General features: G+C 40.8%; 1 protein-coding gene across 3 annotated transcripts in view; it reads right to left on the reverse strand.

The window, feature by feature from the left end:
• Positions 1-19,655, reverse strand: part of EXPH5 (exophilin 5) — a 74,819-nt gene that overhangs the window by 48,207 nt on the left and 6,957 nt on the right. The window contains exon 1 of one of the 3 annotated variants that reach the window (XM_089915496.1): positions 1,580-5,747. The exons of the other annotated variants lie outside the window; for them this stretch is intronic. The gene's annotated coding sequence lies outside the window, so the exon portion shown is untranslated. Of the gene's footprint in view, positions 1-1,579; positions 5,748-19,655 lie in introns of those variants that run through there. 3 annotated transcript variants of the gene reach the window in all.

Raw genomic sequence — 19,655 nt, forward strand, 5'->3', positions numbered from 1 at the left:
AGATAAGCCTTGTTAGCTCAGAGTCTGAATCCACCATTGTTCCTCACTAGTGATGCTTATCCCCAGTGAATGGTGGAATGGTTTGGAAAGTAGGTACAGGGTGTGTGTGTGTGTGTGTGTGTGTGTGTGTGTGTGTGTGTGTGCATGCGTGCACAGAAGGCGGATGCATGCAGGCCATCATTGGCAGAGAGTAATCTGAGCAAAGGAAGTGAAGTAGGAGAGTGAAGAACTTCATTTTGCTCTTGTTTTATTTTAAATGGTCATAGGAAGTTTATATTTGCTGGCCTTGCATCAAGGGAAATCGTCCAAATTTACTCATGGAGGTCAACCATTATCCATTAATATTTTCAATACTGTCCTGGTCATTGGGTTATAAATAAGAATCCCAGAAACTCTGAAATTCTCTCAATTCTTTGGTACACAGAAATTTCAACACTAAGATCATGCAAGTCTTCTGGAGGCTCCTATGCTCTTATGTAAAGAACAGGGCTTGGAGGGGAAGCCAAAGATTTCTTTTTGTGGCCTCATGCCTATCACTCACACAGCTGGTGACTGCTCCCTGACTCAGCAGATTCAACTGAAAGCCTGAGATATGGAGAAAAGTGCCACATAACACTTTAAGACACAGTGAATTTCTATTTTATCAAAATGATTTTGTGCTGCTCTGCTATTTATCATTTGCAGAAAAAAATATAAACAGCTAGCCTAAATCTCATTCTCTATGTGAAAGATTGCTAAAAATTAGTGAACAATTTAGCAGAAGTTACCGAGGGTGAATAGATCTCTGGGGAGGATGAGGGAAACAATTCAGTTGATGGAATGCTCCAGCAAGCCAGCAGTTTTCCCACAATAAATAAACACTAGCTCTTTTCCTTAGGACTTTAGTTCCCAGTATTGACATGAATAGCCTTCCTGAATTGAAGATTTACATATTCTAACTAGAAATTAAAATTCAATAAGTGTGTTATATAGACTTGATTCGATGGAAGTGTTAACAAGCCATACTTGGAAGTCATTCTCCCCTTATCCACCTTCCACTTATCCACATCCAACCACCCTTCAAGGCCAGTTTCTTTATGAAGTCTTTCCTAATAATTTCAGCTACCATCCATCTTACCCTCATTCCAAAATCCTACTGTCTGTACTACCCATTAGGTACTTAGTCATGTGTAACCTTATAATATTATTTAAATTTTCAATTGTCTACTCAAATAGATCATAAATTTCTTGGGTTCTGCACTTTGCATTTACCATAGAAGTTTGCATATACCATAGAAGTTTGCATAGCCCATAAAAAAAATAGTAGGTCCTCAAAATATTTGTCAATGATTTCTTATTTTAATAAAGATGAAAATATCACTAATCTTGATCCCCAAACATGTTGGGATTTAAGTACTCTACCATCATGTTAAACTTGGAAAGGTGTACCTTTTTCCTTTATCATCGTTCCTACTGAAGATACCATTCTCAGCCTTGCTGCTCTGAACCTAGAGGTATGTGTTCAACATATTCAGGCAAATTCTGAAATACCAGGGCCAGTGGTTTGCCGGGGGCTTCATCCTGGTGCACAGCATCTTACCTGATGGGTGCTGAGTAGCACAAGGTAGAATGATGGCTTTGCCTCTCTCTTCAGTGACTCTGGACAAGCTTCTGGACAAGATCCCCAATGCCCTAGGCTGGTGGGCAGGGCACACAGAAGAGGGGATTCCCCCACTTGCTGAAGGTGAAATACACTTCTGCTGAGCCCGGAATGAAGAGAAGGGTGCTGCTGCACTGCCACTTCAGAGGGAAACAGCCACTTGAAATGAAATGTCTTGCTTTTTCTTTGGAAGGGGGGAAAAGGTGTTTTAATGATTAGTTGGTCTTAATTATTTTTGCTTATAATAGGAGAGAGATAAAGCTCCTGATAGAAGTCCAGAGCTGAAAGGGAGGAAATGAAACCCGCTGCAGTTTCCTCTGGCAGGCGGTTCCTGTGGGCCAATCAGTCCCCTCCTCTCCTGTCAGGTGGCTGCTTTCCGCTTCTCCCCAGATGTCCTTTACCAGGCCGCCTGGAGCTGGGGAACAAGCTTCAATCTCCCTAGTCAGAATTCTGCTTTGAAATCTGCTTACTCCTCCCTTCACCCCCAATCCCAGTGTCAGGCCTAAAACGAACTTAACTGTTAAGAGATAACATTCATCAAGAGATAACGTAATTTTTAAATGTTTAGAAGTTGATGGATGGAGGAATTGATGTCCTTTAATATTCATATATATTACCTCACCCGGGACTCACAAAGTGTAGAGTCCACTTGAATCTACCAGTTTCAGTGTAAACAGTAGGTCAAATACCAAAAACTCATCAAAGCCAGAAATCTAAGTTCATATGAACACTCCTTCCCCCTCCTCCTCCAGCCAATCAGCCACTAAGTCCTGCTAATTTAACTGTGCAAATATTTCTTGAATCTTTCCCCTTCTCTTCATCCCTAGTCAAGCCCCCTAAACATATCTGTCTTCTAATCTGGGCTTCACCCTTCATACAGAGCCATCTACCTAAGAGGCACATGTGACACTGTCACTCTTTTGCTAAGCATTTCAATGGCACCTCCTCACCCCCAGTTTGTACCAAGCCGTCTCTTGCAGGTCATTGGCTCTCACTCTGTATTCCAGTTCTAGCCACTGCTAATGGTGCTGCAACTCCATCAGGGTCTTTCACATCTTTGTGACTTATCTCCTCCTGCAAGTCTTCCCTGAGACCATACATGGGGTTAAATGATCTCTGTGTCCCTGTGTGCAACTACCTTATCACCTGCCACATTATAGTGAATATACTGTTTTCAAATCCATCTCCTTCACTACACTGAGAGATTGTGGAGAGCATTTTAGTATCTCTGGTACTAAGATCATGGTAGGATCTCATCTGTGAATAAATGAGTGTTTGATACCTAACAGAAGTGTTGTTGAGTCAATATACTGGGAAAAAAATCTACCCTATGGGGCTTTCACCCTCAAGAGGAACACAGAGGTACCCGACTCTGACCCCTGATGCTGTGAGGTGATGTGAGGAGGGTCCTGAGGCAGTGACAGGTTCCCAAGACAGTTGCCTTAATGCTGCAAATGGAGAAGCTTGTCATATCTGGCAGGTCCAAGAGAAAGAGGTGAAATTGCAATGCTACCCCCAACACGTAACTTTGACGGTTGATTGACCTACAATAAAAAAAACTCCTGATGATGACCTACCTCCCAGGAAGGAAGCCAAAGGAGTAGTGAGGACCTGGCTTACCTCCCCAAGAGACCCAGGCCCCTGGAGGTGTAGAATCTTCCATCTTTAGGAGTTGCCACCTAGGAGTGCCTATAGTACCTCAGAGATGAAGCTCAGATGAGCTAAGAAGAGAAAAACATTTTAATCACTTTGATGATAAAACTGTAATTGTTTTGCAGCACTGTTTGGAAACTGTGACACTTACAACACTTAGTTGGCTTTTAGACACACGAAGATTGTTTATAATAAAAAAATTCACATTTACATATCATTTTGTTCCCCTTGAACTCTGCTTAAGGATCTGGGAGGCCCGGAACAAGTGGTTACATGCTGACACATGGAGGAAGTGAAAAAAGCTGGGGAAGCAGCTGGAGCCAGAGCTCAGGGGAACTGGGCGTACGAGGTGTGAGGCAAAGCTAGGTGAGGGGTGGTGCATGTGACTTTGAAGGTGGAGACAACTACCCTGGAGGGAATATGTTACTCATAAACCTTTTAAAGTTTTGCCTGGATGACAGCGACAAAGCAATTAAACAGCTATGGACAGACATGACCTACTTTACTGGCCTTTCCTGTTGTCTTTGGTGGAGGCGGTGCTATAGCCTAACCTACAACTAAGAATGTTTGGTGGGGTGTGAGGTTGGGGGTTGCTGAGAATAGGGAAGAAACTGATGTCCTTGAGGAAGAAGAGGCACTAGCAAGCAGGCCAAGTGGAGGGATCGCCAGACCCTCCTGACATACTCCCCCAGAGGGAAGGCCATTGTTAGCAGTCCCCTCAGCAAGCCCCAGTGATTTTTCTACTCTGAGGAGTGAAGTACCCAACACCAGCTACTTCGGGGACAACTTTCAGCAGACAGAGTTCTCCTTTGGCCTTCGGTGATCCTGAAGGGGACTGCAAAGTGTAGGCTCAAGTGCAAACACTCAATTACACTCAATTCAGCAACTCAGACCTGCCCTCAAGTGTGCATGATCCAAAAGTCATGCTTATCTACTTTATGGCATCTGGAAGAAAGGAAGAGGACCACACATAAAATACACGACAGATATTTTAAAAATAGGCCACAAAAAGCTTCTGCAGTTTAAACAGTTAAAAATGAAAAGAGGGGGACGAGAGGAAGATGGCGGAAGAGTAAGACGTGGAGATCACCTTCCTGCCCACAGATACACCAGAAATACATCTACACGTGGAACAACTCCTACAGAACACCTACTGAATGCTGGCAGAAGACCTCAGACCTCCCAAAAGGCAAGAAAGTCCCCACGTACCTGGGTAGGGCTAAAGAAAAAAGAATAAACAGAGACAAAAGAATAGGGACGGTACCTGCACCAGCGGGAGGGAGCTGTGAAGGAGGAAAGGTTTCCACACACTAGGAAGCCCCTTCGCGGGCGGAGACTGTGGGTGGCGGAGGGGGAAAGCTTCGAAGCCGCGGAGGAGAGCACAGCAACAGGGGTGCGCAGGGCAAAGCGGAGAGGTTCCCGCACAGAGGATCGCTGCCGACCGGCACTCACCAGCCCGAGAGGCTTGACTGCTCACCCGCCGGGGCGGGCGGGGCTGGGAGGTGAGGCTTGTGCTTCGGTCGGAGCGCAGGGAGAGGACTGGGGTTGGCGGTGTGAACACAGCCTGCAGGGGGTTAGTGAAGCCCGGCTAGCCGGGAGGGAGTCCAGGGAAAAGTCTGGAGCTGCCGAAGAGGCAAGAGACTTTTTCTTCCTTCTTTGTTTCCTGGTGCGCAAGGAGAGCGGATTAAGAGCGCTGCTTAAAGGAGCTCCAGAGACGGGCGCGAGCCACGGCTAAAAGCGCGGACCCCAGAGACGGGCATGAGATGCTAAGGCTGCTGCTGCCGCCACCAAGAAGCCTGTGTGCGAGCACAGGTCACTATCCACACCTCCCTTCCGGGGAGCCTGTGCAGCCCGCCACTGCCAGGGTCCCGGGATCCAAGGACAGCTTCCCCGGGAGAACGCACGGCACGCCTCAGGCTGGTGCAATGTCACGCCGGCCTCTGCTGCACCCCTCCCTCCCCCCGACCTGAGTGAGCCAGAGTCCCTGAAGCAGCTGCTCCTTTAACCCTGTCCTGTCTGAGCAAAGAACAGACCCCCTCCAGCGACCTACATGCAGAGGCGGGGCCAAATCCAAAGCTGAGCCCCTGGGAGCTGTGAGAACAAAGAAGAGAAAGGGAAATCTCTCCCAGCAGCCTCAGAAGCAGCGGATTAAAGCTCCACAATCAACTTGATGTACCCTGCATCTGTGGAATACCTGAATAGACAACGAATCATCCCAAATTGAGGAGGTGGACTTTGGGAGAAAGATGGATTATTTTTTTCCCTTTTCCTCTTTTTGTGAGTATGTATGTGTATACTTCTGTGTGAGATTTTGTCTGTATAGCTTTGCTTCCACCATTTGTCCTAGGGTTCTATCTGTCCGTTTTTTAAAAAATTTTTTTTCTTAATAATTATTTATTTTAATAACTTTATTTTATTTTACCCTTCCTTCCTTCCTTCCTTCCTTCCTTCCTTCCTTCCTTCCTTCCTTCCTTCCTTCCTTCCTTCCCTCCCTCCCTCCCTCCCTCCTTTAGACAACGAATCATCCCAAATTGAGGAGGTGGACTTTGGGAGTAAGATGGATTATTTTTTTCCCTTTTCCTCTTTTTGTGAGTATGTATGTGTATGCTTCTGTGTGAGATTTTGTCTGTATAGCTTTGCTTCCACCATTTGTCCTAGGGTTCCAGCTGTCTGGTTTTTTGTTGTTGTTGTTTTTAATTTTTTTCTTAATAACTATTTTTTATTTTAATAACTTTATTATATTTTATCTTACTTTATTTTATTTTACTTTATTTTCTTTCTCTTTTTCCTTCCTTCCCTCCTTCCCTCCTTCCTTCCTCCCACCCTCACTCCTTTCTTTCTTTCTTTCCTTCTTTCTTTCTTTCTTTCTACTTCTACTAATTCTTTCTTTCTACTTTTTCTTCCTTTTATTCTGAGCCGTGTGGATGAAAGGCTCTTGGTGCTGCAGCCAGGAGTCAGTGCTGTGCCTCTGAGGTGGGAGAGCCAACTTCAGGACACTGGTCCACAAGAGACCTCCCAGCTCCACATAATACCAAACAGTGAAAATCTCCCAGAGATCTCCATCTCAACACCAGCACCCAGCTTCACTCAACGACCAGCAAGCTACAGTGCTGGACAACCTATGCCAAACAACTAGCAAGACAGGAACACAACCCCACCCATTAGCAGAGAGGCTGCCTAAAATCATAATAAGTCCACAGACACCCCAAAACACACCACCAGACGTGGACCTGCCCACCAGAGAGACAAGATCCAGCATCATCCACCAGAACACAGGCACTAGTCCCCTCCACCAGGAACCCTACACAACCCACTGAACCAAACTTAGCCACTGGGGACAGACACCAAAAACAACGGGAACTACAAACCTGCAGCCTGCAAAAAGGAGACCCCAAACACAGTAAGATAAGCAAAATGAGAAGACAGAAAAACACACAGCAGATGAAGGAGCAAGATAAAAACCCACCAGACCTAACAAATGAAGAGGAAATAGGCAGTCTACCTGAAAAAGAATTCAGAATAATGATAGTAAAGATGATCCAAAATCTTGGAAATAGAAGAGAGAAAATGCAAGAAATATTTAACAAGGACCTAGAAGAACTAAAGATGAAACAAACAATGATGAACAACACAATAAATGAAATTAAAAATACTCTAGATGGGAACAACAGCAGAATAACTGAGGCAGAAGAACGGATAAGTGACCTGGAAGATAAAATAGTGGAAATAACTACTGCAGAGCAGAATAAAGAAAAAAGAATGAAAAGAACTGAGGACAGTCTCAGAGACCTGTGAGACAACATTAAATGCACCAACATTCAAATAATAGGGGTTCCAGAAGAAGAAGAGAAAAAGAAAGGGACTGAGAAAATATTTGAAAAGATTATAGTTGAAAACTTCCCGAATATGGGAAAGGAAATAGTTAATCAAGTCCAGGAAGCACAGAGAGTCCCATACAGGAAATACGCCAAGACACATATTAATCAAACTGTCAAAAATTAAATAAAAGAAAACATATTAAAAGCAGGAAGGGAAAAACAACAAATAACACACAAGAGAATCCCCATAAGGTTAACAGCTGATCTTTCAGCAGAAAATCTGCAAGCCAGAAGGAAATGGCAGGACATATTTAAAGTGATGAAGGAGAAAAACCTGCAACCAAGATTACTCTACCCAGCAAGGATCTCATTCAGATTTGATGGAGAAATTAAAACCTTTACAGACAAGCAAAAGCTGAGAGACGTCAGCACCACCAAACCAGCTTTACAACAAATGCTAAAGGATCTTCTCTAGATTTACAACAAATGCTAAAGGATCTTTAGCATTTCATCAAGCGAAGGAAAAGACCTATAATAACAAACCCAAAACAATTAAGAAAATGGGAATAGGAACATACATATCGATAACTACCTTAAATGTAAATGAATTAAATGCTCCCACCAAAAGACATAGACTGGCTGAATGGATACAAAAACAAGATCCATATATATGCTGTCTACAAGAGACGCACTTCAGACGTAGAGACACATACAGACCGAAAGTGAGGGCATGGAAAAAGATATTCCATGTAAATGGAAACCAAAAGAAAGCTGGAGTAGCAATTCTCATATCAGACAAAATAGACTTTAAAATAAAGACTATTAGAAGAGACAAAGAATGACACTACATAATGATCAAGGGATCGATCCAAGAAGAAGATATAACAATTGTAAATATTTATGCACCCAAAATAGGAGCACCTCAATACATAAGGCAAATACTAACAGCCATAAAAGGGGAAATCGACAGTAACACATTCATAGTAGGGGACTTTAGCACCCCACTTTCAACAATGGACAGATCATCCAAAATGAAAATAAATAAGGAAACACAAGCTTTAATTGATACATTAAACACGATGGACTTAATTAAAATTTTTAGGACATTCCATCCAAATACAACAGAATACACATTTTTCTCAAGTGCTCATGGAACATTCCCCAGGATAGATCATAACTTGGATCACAAGTCAAGCCTTGGTAAATTTAAGAAACGAAATTGTATCAAGTATCTTTTCCGACCACAATGCTATGAGACTAGATATCAATTACAGGAAAAGATATGTAAAAAACACAAACACATGGATGCTAAACAAGACACTACTTAATAACGAAGTGATCACTAAAGAAATCAAAGAGGAAATTAAAAAATACCTAGAAACAAATGACAATGGAGACACGACGACCCAAAACCTATGGGATGCGGCAAAAACAGTTCTAAGCGGGAAGTTTATAGCAATACAATCCTACCTTAATAAACAGGAAACCTCGAATAAAGAACCTAACCTTGCACCTAAACCAATTAGAGAAAGAAGAACAAAAACCCCCAAATTTAGCAGAAGGAAAGAAATCATAAAAATCAGATCAGAAATAAATGAAAAAGAAATGAAGGAAATGATAGCAAAGATCCATAAAACTAAAAGCTGGTTCTTTGAGAAGATAAACAAAATGGATAAACCATTAGCCAGACTCATCAAGAAAAAAAGGGAGGAGACTCAAATCAATAGAATTAGATATGAAAAAGGAGAAGTAACAACTGACCCTGCAGAAATACAAAAGATCATGAGAGATTACTACAAGCAACTCTATGCCAATAAAATGGACAACCTGGAAGAAATGGACAAATTCTTAGAAATGCACAACCTGCCAAGACTGAATCAGGAAGAAATAGAAAAAAATCAACATACCAATCACAAGCACTGAAATTGAAACTGTGATGAAGAATCTTCCAACAAACAAAAGCCCAGGACCAGATGGTTTCACAGGCGAATTCTATCAAACGTTTAGAGAAGAGCTAACACCTATCCGTCTCAAATTTTCCAAAATATAGCAGAGGGAGGAACACTCCCAAACTCATTCTACGAGGCCACCATCACCTTGATACCAAAACCAGACAAGGATGTCACAAAGAAAGAAAACTACAGGCCAATATCACTGATGAACATAGATGCAAAAATCCTCAACAAAATACTAGCAAACAGAATCCAACAGCACATTAAAAGGATCATACACCATGATCAAGTGGGGTTTATTCCAGGAATGCAAGGATTCTTCAATATACGCAAATCAATCAACGTGACAAACCATATCAACAAATTGAAGGAGAAAAACCATATGATCATCTCAATAGATGCAGAGAAAGCTTTCGACAAAATTCAACACCCATTTATGATAAAAACCCTGCAGAAAGTAGGCATAGAAGGAACTTTCCTCAACATAATAAAGGTCATATATGACAAACCCACAGCCAACATCGTCCTCAATGGTGAAAAACTGAAAGCATTCCCACTAAGATCAGGAAGAAGACAAGGTTGCCCACTCTCACCACTCTTATTCAACATAGTTTTGGAAGTTTTAGCCACAGCAATCAGAGAAGAAAAGGAAATAAAAGGAATCCAAATCGGAAAAGAAGAAGTAAAGCTGTCACTTTGCAGATGACATGATACTATACATAGAGAATCCTAAAGATGCTACCAGAAAACTACTAGAGCTAATCAATGAATTTGGTAAAGTAGCAGGATATAAAATTAATGCATAGAAATCTCTGGCATTCCTATACACTAATGATGAAAAATCTGAAAGTGAAATCAAGAAAACACTCCCATTTACCATTGCAACAAAAAGAATAAAATATCTAGGAATAAACCTACCTTAGCAGATAAAAGCCCTGTATGCCAAAAATTATAAGACACTGATGAAAGAAATTAAAAATGATACAAATAGATGGAGAGATATACGATGTTCTTGGATTGGAAGAATCAACATTGTGAAAATGACTCTACTACCCAAAGCAATCTACAGATTCAATGTGATCCCTATCAAACTACCACTGGCATTTTTCACAGAACTAGAACAAAAAATTTCACAATTTGTATGGAAACACAGAAGACCCCGAATAGCCAAAGCAATCTTGAGAACGAAAAACGGAGCTGGAGGAATCAGGCTCCCTGACTTCAGACTATACTACAAAGCTACAGTAATCAAGACAGTATAGTACTGGCACAATAACAGAAAGATAGATCAATGGAACAGGATAGAAAGCCCAGAGATAAACCCACGCACATACGGTCACCTTATCTTTGATAAAGGAGACAGGAATGTACAGCGGAGAAAGGACAGCCTCTTCAATAAATGGTGCTGGGAAAACTGGACAGGTACATGTAAAAGTATGAGATTAGATCACTCCCTAACAACATACACAAAAATAAGCTCAAAATGGATTAAAGACCTAAATGTAAGGCCAGAAACTATCAAACTCTTAGAGGAAAACATAGGCAGAACACTCTATGACATAAATCACAGCACGATCCTTTGTTACCCACCTCCTAGAGTAATGGAAATACAAACAAAAATAAACAAATGGGACCTAATGAAACTTCAAAGCTTTTGCACAGCAAAGGAAACCATAAACAAGACCAAAAGAGATCCTCAGAATGGGAGAAAATATTTGCAAATGAAGCAACTGACAAAGGATTAATCTCCAAAATTTACAAGCATCTCATGCAGCTCGATATCAAAAAAACAAGCAACCCAATCCAAAAATGGGCAGAAGAACTAAATGGACATTTCTCCAAAGAAGACATACAGACTGCCAACAAACACATGAAAGAATGCTCAACATCATTAATCATTAGAGAAATGCAAATCAAAACTACAATGAGGTATCACTTCACACCAGTCAGAATGGCCATCATCAAAAAATCTAGAAACAATAAATGCTGGAGAGGGTGTGGAGAAAAGGGAACACTCTTGCACTGCTGGTGGGAATGTGAATTGGTACAGCCACTATGGAGAACAGTATGGAGGTTCCTTAAAAAACTACAAATAGAACTACCATATGACCCAGCAATCCCACTACTGGGCATATACCCTGAGAAAACCAAAATTCAAAAAGAGTCATGTACCAAAATGTTCATTGCAGCTCTATTTACAATAGCCTGGAGATGGAAACAACCTAAGTGTCCGTCATCGGATGAATGGATAAAGAAGATGTGGCACATATATATAATGGAATATTACTCAGCCATAAAAAGAAACGAAACTGAGCTATTTGTAGTGAGGTGGATAGACCTAGAGTCTGTCATACAGAGTGAAGTAAGTCAGAAAGAGAAAGATAAATACCGTATGCTAGCATATATATATGGAAGTTAAGAAAAAAAAAATGTCATGAAGAACCTAGGGGTAAGACAGGAATAAGGACACAGACCTACTAGAGAATGGACTTGAGGACATGGGGAGGGGGAAGGGTAAGCTGTGACAAAGCGAGAGAGAGGCATGGACATATATACACTACCAAATGTAAGGTAGATAGCTAGTGGGAAGCAGCCGCATAGCACAGGGAGATCAGGTCGGTGCTTTGTGACCGCCTTGAGGGGTGGGATAGGGAGGGTGGGAGCGAGAGAGACGCAAGAGGGAAGAGATATAGGAACATATGTATATGTATAACTGATTCACTTTGTTATAAAGCAGAAACTAACACACCATTGTAAAGCAATTATACTCCAATAAAGATGTAAAAAAAAAAAAAAGAAAAGAAAAACCTTTGTTGCCATCTGGGCTCTGATGCATTTTAAATCAGAATGCTGCCTTTTTAGGGGATTTATTTAAGACGCCTAGGACTTTCCTCAGGCTCCCCGGGAGCCTTTGAGGATTCTGTCTGCACCACTCCTTGGCCCCATGGTCACTCCTGCCTGTATCACAGCAGCACCTCAGGGAAGCTCACTGAGGGGCTGCAGAACAGCAAGTGGTCGGCCTCAGAAAAAGGAGATCTTGTTGCGAAGCTGTGTCACATGGACAGCACTTGAGTCTCACCTAGACTGTGAGTTTATCTGGTGTGGCTGTAGGGGTGAGGCTGACGGAGATCACAGGGGTCCCAATCTGACCCACACACATTATAGCAATCTATGATCACAATTCACACATTCTTTCAACTGTTATTTAACTCCCTTAAAGCTCAGGTATTAACTTCCCTTTGAATCCACACATTTCCACACACCTCCATCACTTAGTGTCTGGATCAGTTCACCCGTACAGCAACAGGACATGCTGCACAAGTGCCACAGGGCCCAGAGTCCTGTGTTCTATTCTCACATCCACCCTTGGGCGTTACTATGGTCTTGAGGCATTTTGAGAAAAGAGAAAAATAAGGATAATAATATCTCATCTAGGAAAATAAGAAAATAATATCTGCTGTTTCTACTTTAAAGGATATTTGAGAGGATCCAGTGAACATGGTAAGCTTTAAAGTACTGCATATATTTAAAAAGTCACCAATCACATATTCCTGAATAATCACAGAATCATCAAAGAAAGACATCTAATTCCTTTCTCTTTTGACCAACTTGTAGTGAAACCAGGCTGCTTTACCCTTTCAGAAACTCTTTGGGCTTCCATGTTGTCCTTCTTTAGCTATGTCCTGTTTCCTCACGTTGAACATAACCACTCAACAGCCAATGTGAAGAACCTATGACTAGAATTTGGTTCAAGGAAGCAAGTTCACAGCCAGGATGTAATAAGCTCCTGGATATTACAGCATTTGTGTTTATGTGTAACCACACTAAGTGGGCAGTAAAACAAAATAAAAGCAACAAAAAGTGAAAAGCAATTTTTACAGTTGTCAGACTACACAGCTGCAGGGGCAGAAGGTCCTTTTGATCTTGCCAAGAAATTCTGAAGTGGGAAAGTACTAGAAACAAGGCTTTCTACATTTGTGTCAGGCATATCCCTCTCGGACTGTCCTTCACTAGCACTCTAGGCTTTCCCTTCCCAAACCACAGGGTTTCCTGAGAAATCAACAGTCCCTCAACTCATGTAAAGGAGTGGCCTATAGGAAAGATGTGACAGGCGAAGTCACAACCCAATGTCCAGGCAACCAAGATGGGATCCCTTACTGCATATTAGGTCATCTGGGAGCTTTAAAAAAACACCCATGCCCAACCTGATCACAGACCAATTTGGCTGGAATGTCAGGGTGGGGCATGGAATTGGGCATTTTGAGAGTTCCCCAGGTAGTTGTCATTTCAACCAGGGTTGAGAATCTCTGTCTTTGCAGAGCCTGCAGTCCAAGACTTGTCATCACAGAAGCCAAGCAGACACATCAAATGTATCTTAGTGCACAGGTAGGCATACAGAAAGGAGAGACAGTGTGAGTACAGAGAACCCAAGTGCAACCCCCTCCTGGACAGGTGAATCTCAGTGCCTGCCAAGTCAATATTATATCATCTTGAGCTGAACTGGATGGTCTACGGCCCCCACTTAGAATATCCAGCAATAAGTTTTCCCTAGGAGGTGCTACAGATTGGATGCCTTATCCTAGGGCAGCCCATTCACAGGCTGGCTAGAGAGGCATCAGGTGACCTGGCATAATGGCCATGAGCACCAGAATCAGACCAGAGAATGTATAAAGAGTCAGCCAGTTGAAATATGCAGCAGCATGAAGTGAGGGAATCAAAGGCATCCTAGGAGAAGAACAGTGTGGGCTGTGACAGGCAAGCAGAGTAGCTGGTCCCTAGAGTTGTCTTGGTTTCCCAAGTCCTTCAAATTCCAGATTCAGTCCACAGGTAACCTTTCTGCAAAGCCCTCTCCATCTAAAGTGTCCTGAGTGAGACTCTTCCTCTCCACCCAAAGACCCTGACTAACCTGAGCATGTTGGAGGCTGACCATGGCATAGGAAGAATATCCAGAAAGGTGGGGAGAAGCAGCAGCACAGAGAAGCAAGAGCAGAATAGGGCCACTCCCAAAAGGTGCTGAAGCAAGAGACAGAAACTGTAAAAGAGCAGAGTGAGCAAGAACAATAAGTACAGGATAACTGGAAAGAAAACTCAAGAATATTTTCTGGCAGGGAAGCAAAGCCTTAGCAATGTAAGACTGGGCAGTGAGAAAAAGCAGAATCCAAAGGATGACAGAAGAAAACAACAGGGATGGAAGGGAAAAGGGGACAAGAAACTGTCCCTTCCCTGCTCTGCTCTGTGCTGCTGGGAGATGACCCCTGTAAGCTGCATTTCCCAGGCTCTCACTACCAGTTAGATGCTTCCAGCTGGCTTCAGCCAGACACTGGCAGAAGACTGGAGGGCTGGAAGGGAAAAGTCAGGGTATTTCTCCTCTTCCCTCTCTCTGCCTCATGCAGAACTTCTGTCAGTGACTGTCTCTCCCACGTCTCCAAATCCCCAGACAGGCCTGCCATGGTCCCAGTTTCTCATGGGGGACCCTAGCCTGTAGGGCTTGGCTAAAACCACCTGCTCCCTTTTCCTCTCTAACCAGTGGTGTGCTACAGCTGGCTTGTACTGGTTTACAAGAGCAGATTGTAAATATTCAGGAATTTTACAAGCTGTTTGTTAAACTGTTTCTAGCTTGAAATTAGCCAATGCTACAAATCAAGGCTTTTTCTCTAGGAGTACCAGTTATCAGTGCACCACTGCCTCCAGGCTCCCTGCAGCTGCCAATCTCTGATCAGCCTCACTGTCCCCTGATTGGTTTCTCTCCCTTTTTTTATCACCATGTAACTAAGCAATTCACCGCACTACACTCTGTTTTAAATACCCAGTAGTTTCTGTTTTCCTGGTGTGACCCTGAGTGATAAGCAATGATCTCCTGAAGAGTTTTACCTGTTCCCCTGTGCATGGTAAACATTAAACTCACAACACATGTGATTTTAATTTTGTTTGCTTGTTTGTCTAGAAATCCTGTTAATCACTTATCCTTTTAAAGCAAATTAATTTTGTTATAAGTTAAAAACTTATATCCCCCTAATAAGGTATTTGTTTGACTAGGAAAAGAACCAGATCTAAATGACAACCAGGTCACTTGATGGATATCTCAGGATGAGATAATTGAGGTCTACTCTCAATTAGGTTTGCTACCTGTCATAGAAAATGGAAAGAGGAAGGAAACTGAAACACGATCCATTAACTTTGTGCACTGATAAACGTATAACAAACAATCACACTTATCAGTACTAAAGCCTTTTCCCTGCAATTTCCTTCTTAGGTTTCATGAAAGCTGATGTTGCAGCATTTGCCTCATCAATTCTTTGCTGTTGTTGATATTGTTTTGTTGTCCCATAGCCCTTTCTCTAAAAGGAATAACCATGGGCCCTAGAAGTAGATGGAAATAAGTGGTACCAGGACAATTTGCTAGTTATTTGGGAAAAAAATCAATTTATATAATTAACCTACCTTATAGGTAAAATACATATCTGATCAATTAAAAAGTTAAATTTTCAAAAAGATTTTAAAAACTAGAGGTAAATGTCGATCTAATTTCTAAATGGAAGAACTTTTTAATCTAAAAAACAAACAAAAAAATTTAAACTTAGTACGTTATATAAATAGGAAAAAAAAGCCTTTTCTCAGATAAATAGCAGTTAAGTGCAAACTGAAATCTAGGAAATATATTTGTAATAAGTAGGACAAAAGTCAATTTCCTTAATGTATAGAGAAATATATAAAGCAATAAAAAACTCAAAACATACTGAGACTCTGTGTCAGATAGTGCTCTTTGCCTTCTAGAATCCGTTCCCCCTAGTTCCCCTCCTTTTTGGTTTTGCTGTGGGCAGCAAAGTGTGCAGCCCCAGGGAATGGATCACGAATGATTTAAGCCTAACATTTAAATCCTATTACTTGATTTCTCAATTCCCTTGCAGCAAAGGGTGGCTTTATGACCTGGTTCTGGTCAATGAGACATGAGGGGAAGTGTACTGGGATAGCATTTGGCAAAGCTTTTACTTTCCTAATAAAGGGGACAGATGCAGTTGGCTCCACCCTATCTCCTCTCTCCCTGCCTTGAACATGGATGTAATGTTTGGAGCAGTTGCAGCCATTTTTCATTGCAAAGACACCAACCTGACATCCTAAACCACTAAACCAGCTATCAGTCGCCTACTTCTAGATATATTGTTTATGTCAGAAAACTTTATTCCCAAGTCATTAAAGCCATGATTAGATCTGTTATTTGTGACAACAAGCATTCTGAATATAAATTCTGAAATATAAATGGGCAAAGGTATAAAGAGAGAATTCATAAATCATGAAATGTAAATAAATAGTAAACATATGAAAAAAAGTTCAAATTTATTATAACCACAGTGTCAGAAATTATTGATAAATCTATTATAAGAATATTTTGGCCTACAAAATTAGCAAAGATTAAACATAATAATAATAATAATACGACCCAGGGCTGGGAAGGGTATGGTAAAATAGGAGGCTTTCCGCTGCAAGTCAAGTCAGTGTTTGGTAGAACATTTTTGAAGAGCAAGTTGGTAACAGGTATCATGAATTTAGCAAGTATTTATATTATAAAATAATGATTCTACATTGTGGAATTTACCTTAGGGACACAGTTTAAATTGAATTAAGGATGTAAGCACAAATGTTTGTCCTGGTGTTATTTAACATAGTGTAACAGAGAAGAACAAACCTGACTCCATATTGAATCTATTCCTTTAGCTCTAACCTGTGTGCTCTGTTGCCTGTGCTTAGTCATGCTGGTTCTGAACCTTTTGTACAAGAATGTTTCCTAGAACCTGAAATATACAGGATAGCCCATTCTCAAGAACATCGTGACCAGACCTAAATGGACAGTTGCAAGAACAAAGAATTCTGGCACCAAGAAGTTTGCAACAACCAGCCACATCCCCTCCCCTTTTAGTATAAAAGAAGGCTGAATTCTAACTTGGGTGAGATGGTTCTTTGGGACACTAGTCCACCTCTTCCTGGTCTGCTGGCTTTCCAAATAAAGTCGCTATTCCTTGCCCCAACAACTTGTCTCTCAATTTATTGGCCTGTAGTGCAGCAAGCAGTATGAGCTTGGACTCGTTAACAATAGCAATGAGAAACAAAAAGAATAAGAGAAAACTGAAGAACCTAAAATATTGGAATGATTAATTAAATTATAAAATGCATATAGCAGAATAGTATGCAGCCACAAAAAATAATGTTGACTAAGAGTCTTTAATTTGAAGGGGTTATTTTTATGTCAGATATTACACAAACAAACAAAAATATACACAGTACAGTCACAATTATATGAAAGTGAGTGTGGATGAAAACAGTTTTGATGATTCCTAGAAAGTTAAACCCAGAATTACCAAATGTCACAGTAATTCCACTCCTGGGTATATACCCCAAAGAACTGGGAACGGGTACTCAAAACCCTTGTAGATAAATATTCATAGCAACACTATTCACAATAGCCAAAAGGTGGAAACAACCCAAATGTTTATGAGGAATGGATAAACAAATTGTGGTATGTACATACAATGCAGTATCATTCAGTCATAAAAAAGAATGAAGTACAGACACATGCTACAAAGTAGATAAACCTCAAAACATTATGCTAAGTAAAGCAGACACAAAAGGTTATGTATTATATGAAAGGTTCCATTTATATGAAATATTCAGAATAGGTAGATACATATAGACAGAAAGCTGATTGGTGGTTGCCAGCATTGGAGGGAGGCAGGAATGAAGAGTAACTTTTTAAAAAATTTATTTTATTGAAGTACAGTAGATTTACAGTGTTGTGTTAATTTCTGCTGTAAAGCAAAGTGATTCAGTTATATATATATATACATACAAACACATATATATTCTTTTTCATATTTTTTCATTATGGTTTATCACAGGATATTGAATATAGTTGCCTGTGCTATACAGTAGGACCTTGTTTATCCATTCTATATATAATAGTTTGCATCTGCTAATATCAAACTCCCAATCCATCCCTCCCCCACCCCTCTCCCTCTTGGCAATCAACCACAAGTCTGTTCTCTATGTCTGTGAGTCTGTTTCTGTTTCGTAGATAAGTTCATTTGTGTCAAATTTTAGATTCCACATATAAGTGATATAATATGGTATCTGTCTTTCGAAGAGTAACTATTTAATGTTTAATTTTGGGGTGATGAAAATGTTTCTAGCCTTGTGCCCAAATATCCCAACACCTTTTGTTGAAAAGACTATCCTTCATTGAACTGCTTTCATACCTTTGTAAAAAAATCAATTGGCTATATTTTGGGGGTCTATTTCTGGACTATATTCTGTTCCATCAAACTATATGTTTTTCCCTTCACAACTACTATGATAGCTTGATTACTGTGATGTTATAGTAAGTCTTAAAATCAAGTAGTGTGATTCTTTCAATTTTCTTCTTTTTTTCAAAATTGTTTTGTCTACTCAGTTCCTTTGTTTTTTCATAAAATTTTTTAAAAATTAGATTTCTAACTGTTCATTGCTATTATATGGAAACACAGTAGATTTTTGTGTATTAATCTTGTATTCTACCACCTTGCTAAATTCACTTATTAGTTCTAGGATTTTTTTGATAGTTTTTTGGGGAGATTTTCTTTGTAGACAATCATGTCATCTGCAAATAGTGATAGTTTTATTTCTTCCTTTCTGATATGTATATCTTTCATTTCTTTGCCTTGCTAGGACCTCAAGTATGATGTTAAATAGGAACGGAAGGATTGATTGTACATCCTTGTCTTGTTCTCAATCTTAAGGGAAAAGCAGTCTTTCACCATTAGATATGATGTTAGCTGTAAGTTTTTTGTAGATACCTTTTATTAGGTTCTATTTCTTCCTTGCCAAGAGGTTTTATCTTGGCTTTTTCTGCATCAACTGATATGATCATGTGTTTTTCTTCTTTAGACTGTTGATATAGTGGTTTACAGTAATTTATTTAAAAACATTGAACCAGCCTTACTGTTATGTATTAAATTGTGTCCTCCAAAAAAGATATGTTGGAGTCCTAACCCCTCGTACCTCAGAACATGACCTTTTTTGGGGATAGGGTCTTTACAAAGGTAATCAAGATAAAATGAGGTCATTAGGGTTGGCTCTAGTTCAGTATGATTGGTGTCCTTATGGGAAGGGCAAAATTTGGACAGCAGAGGCAGACATGCACACAGGGAGAATGCCATGTGAAGACTGGAGTTACACTGCCACCACCCCAGGAACTACCAGAAGTTAGGAGAGGCCTGGAACAGATTCTTCCCAAGTGCCTTCAGAGGGAGCATGGCCCTTCTTGATACCTGGAGGACAGATCTTTTCAACAGATCTGAAGAACAGAGCAGTGGTTGCCAGGTTACCCTCTCCCCACACCAGATCAGACCCTTCCCTCCTTCAACTACCATTAAATGCATTGTTTTAAAATTGAAACCAAGGCAAACTTGATATAAATATAAAACACCACAACTTTTCTTTGGGAAGTGGGGACTTTGGTGGTCACTGTAGCCCCTGATTTCCTCTTTCATCATTAGAAAGTCTAACACACAGAGGAATGAGGAAGCTGGCTCCTGTGGTATGCCAAGTTGATATTTTGAGTAC

This window comes from Delphinapterus leucas, chromosome 7 (assembly GCF_059928025.1).
Source record: "Delphinapterus leucas isolate spDelLeu-1000000601 "Yukka" chromosome 7, BTC_Dleu_Yukka2, whole genome shotgun sequence".
In the NCBI taxonomy this organism is placed as follows: domain Eukaryota; kingdom Metazoa; phylum Chordata; class Mammalia; order Artiodactyla; family Monodontidae; genus Delphinapterus; species Delphinapterus leucas.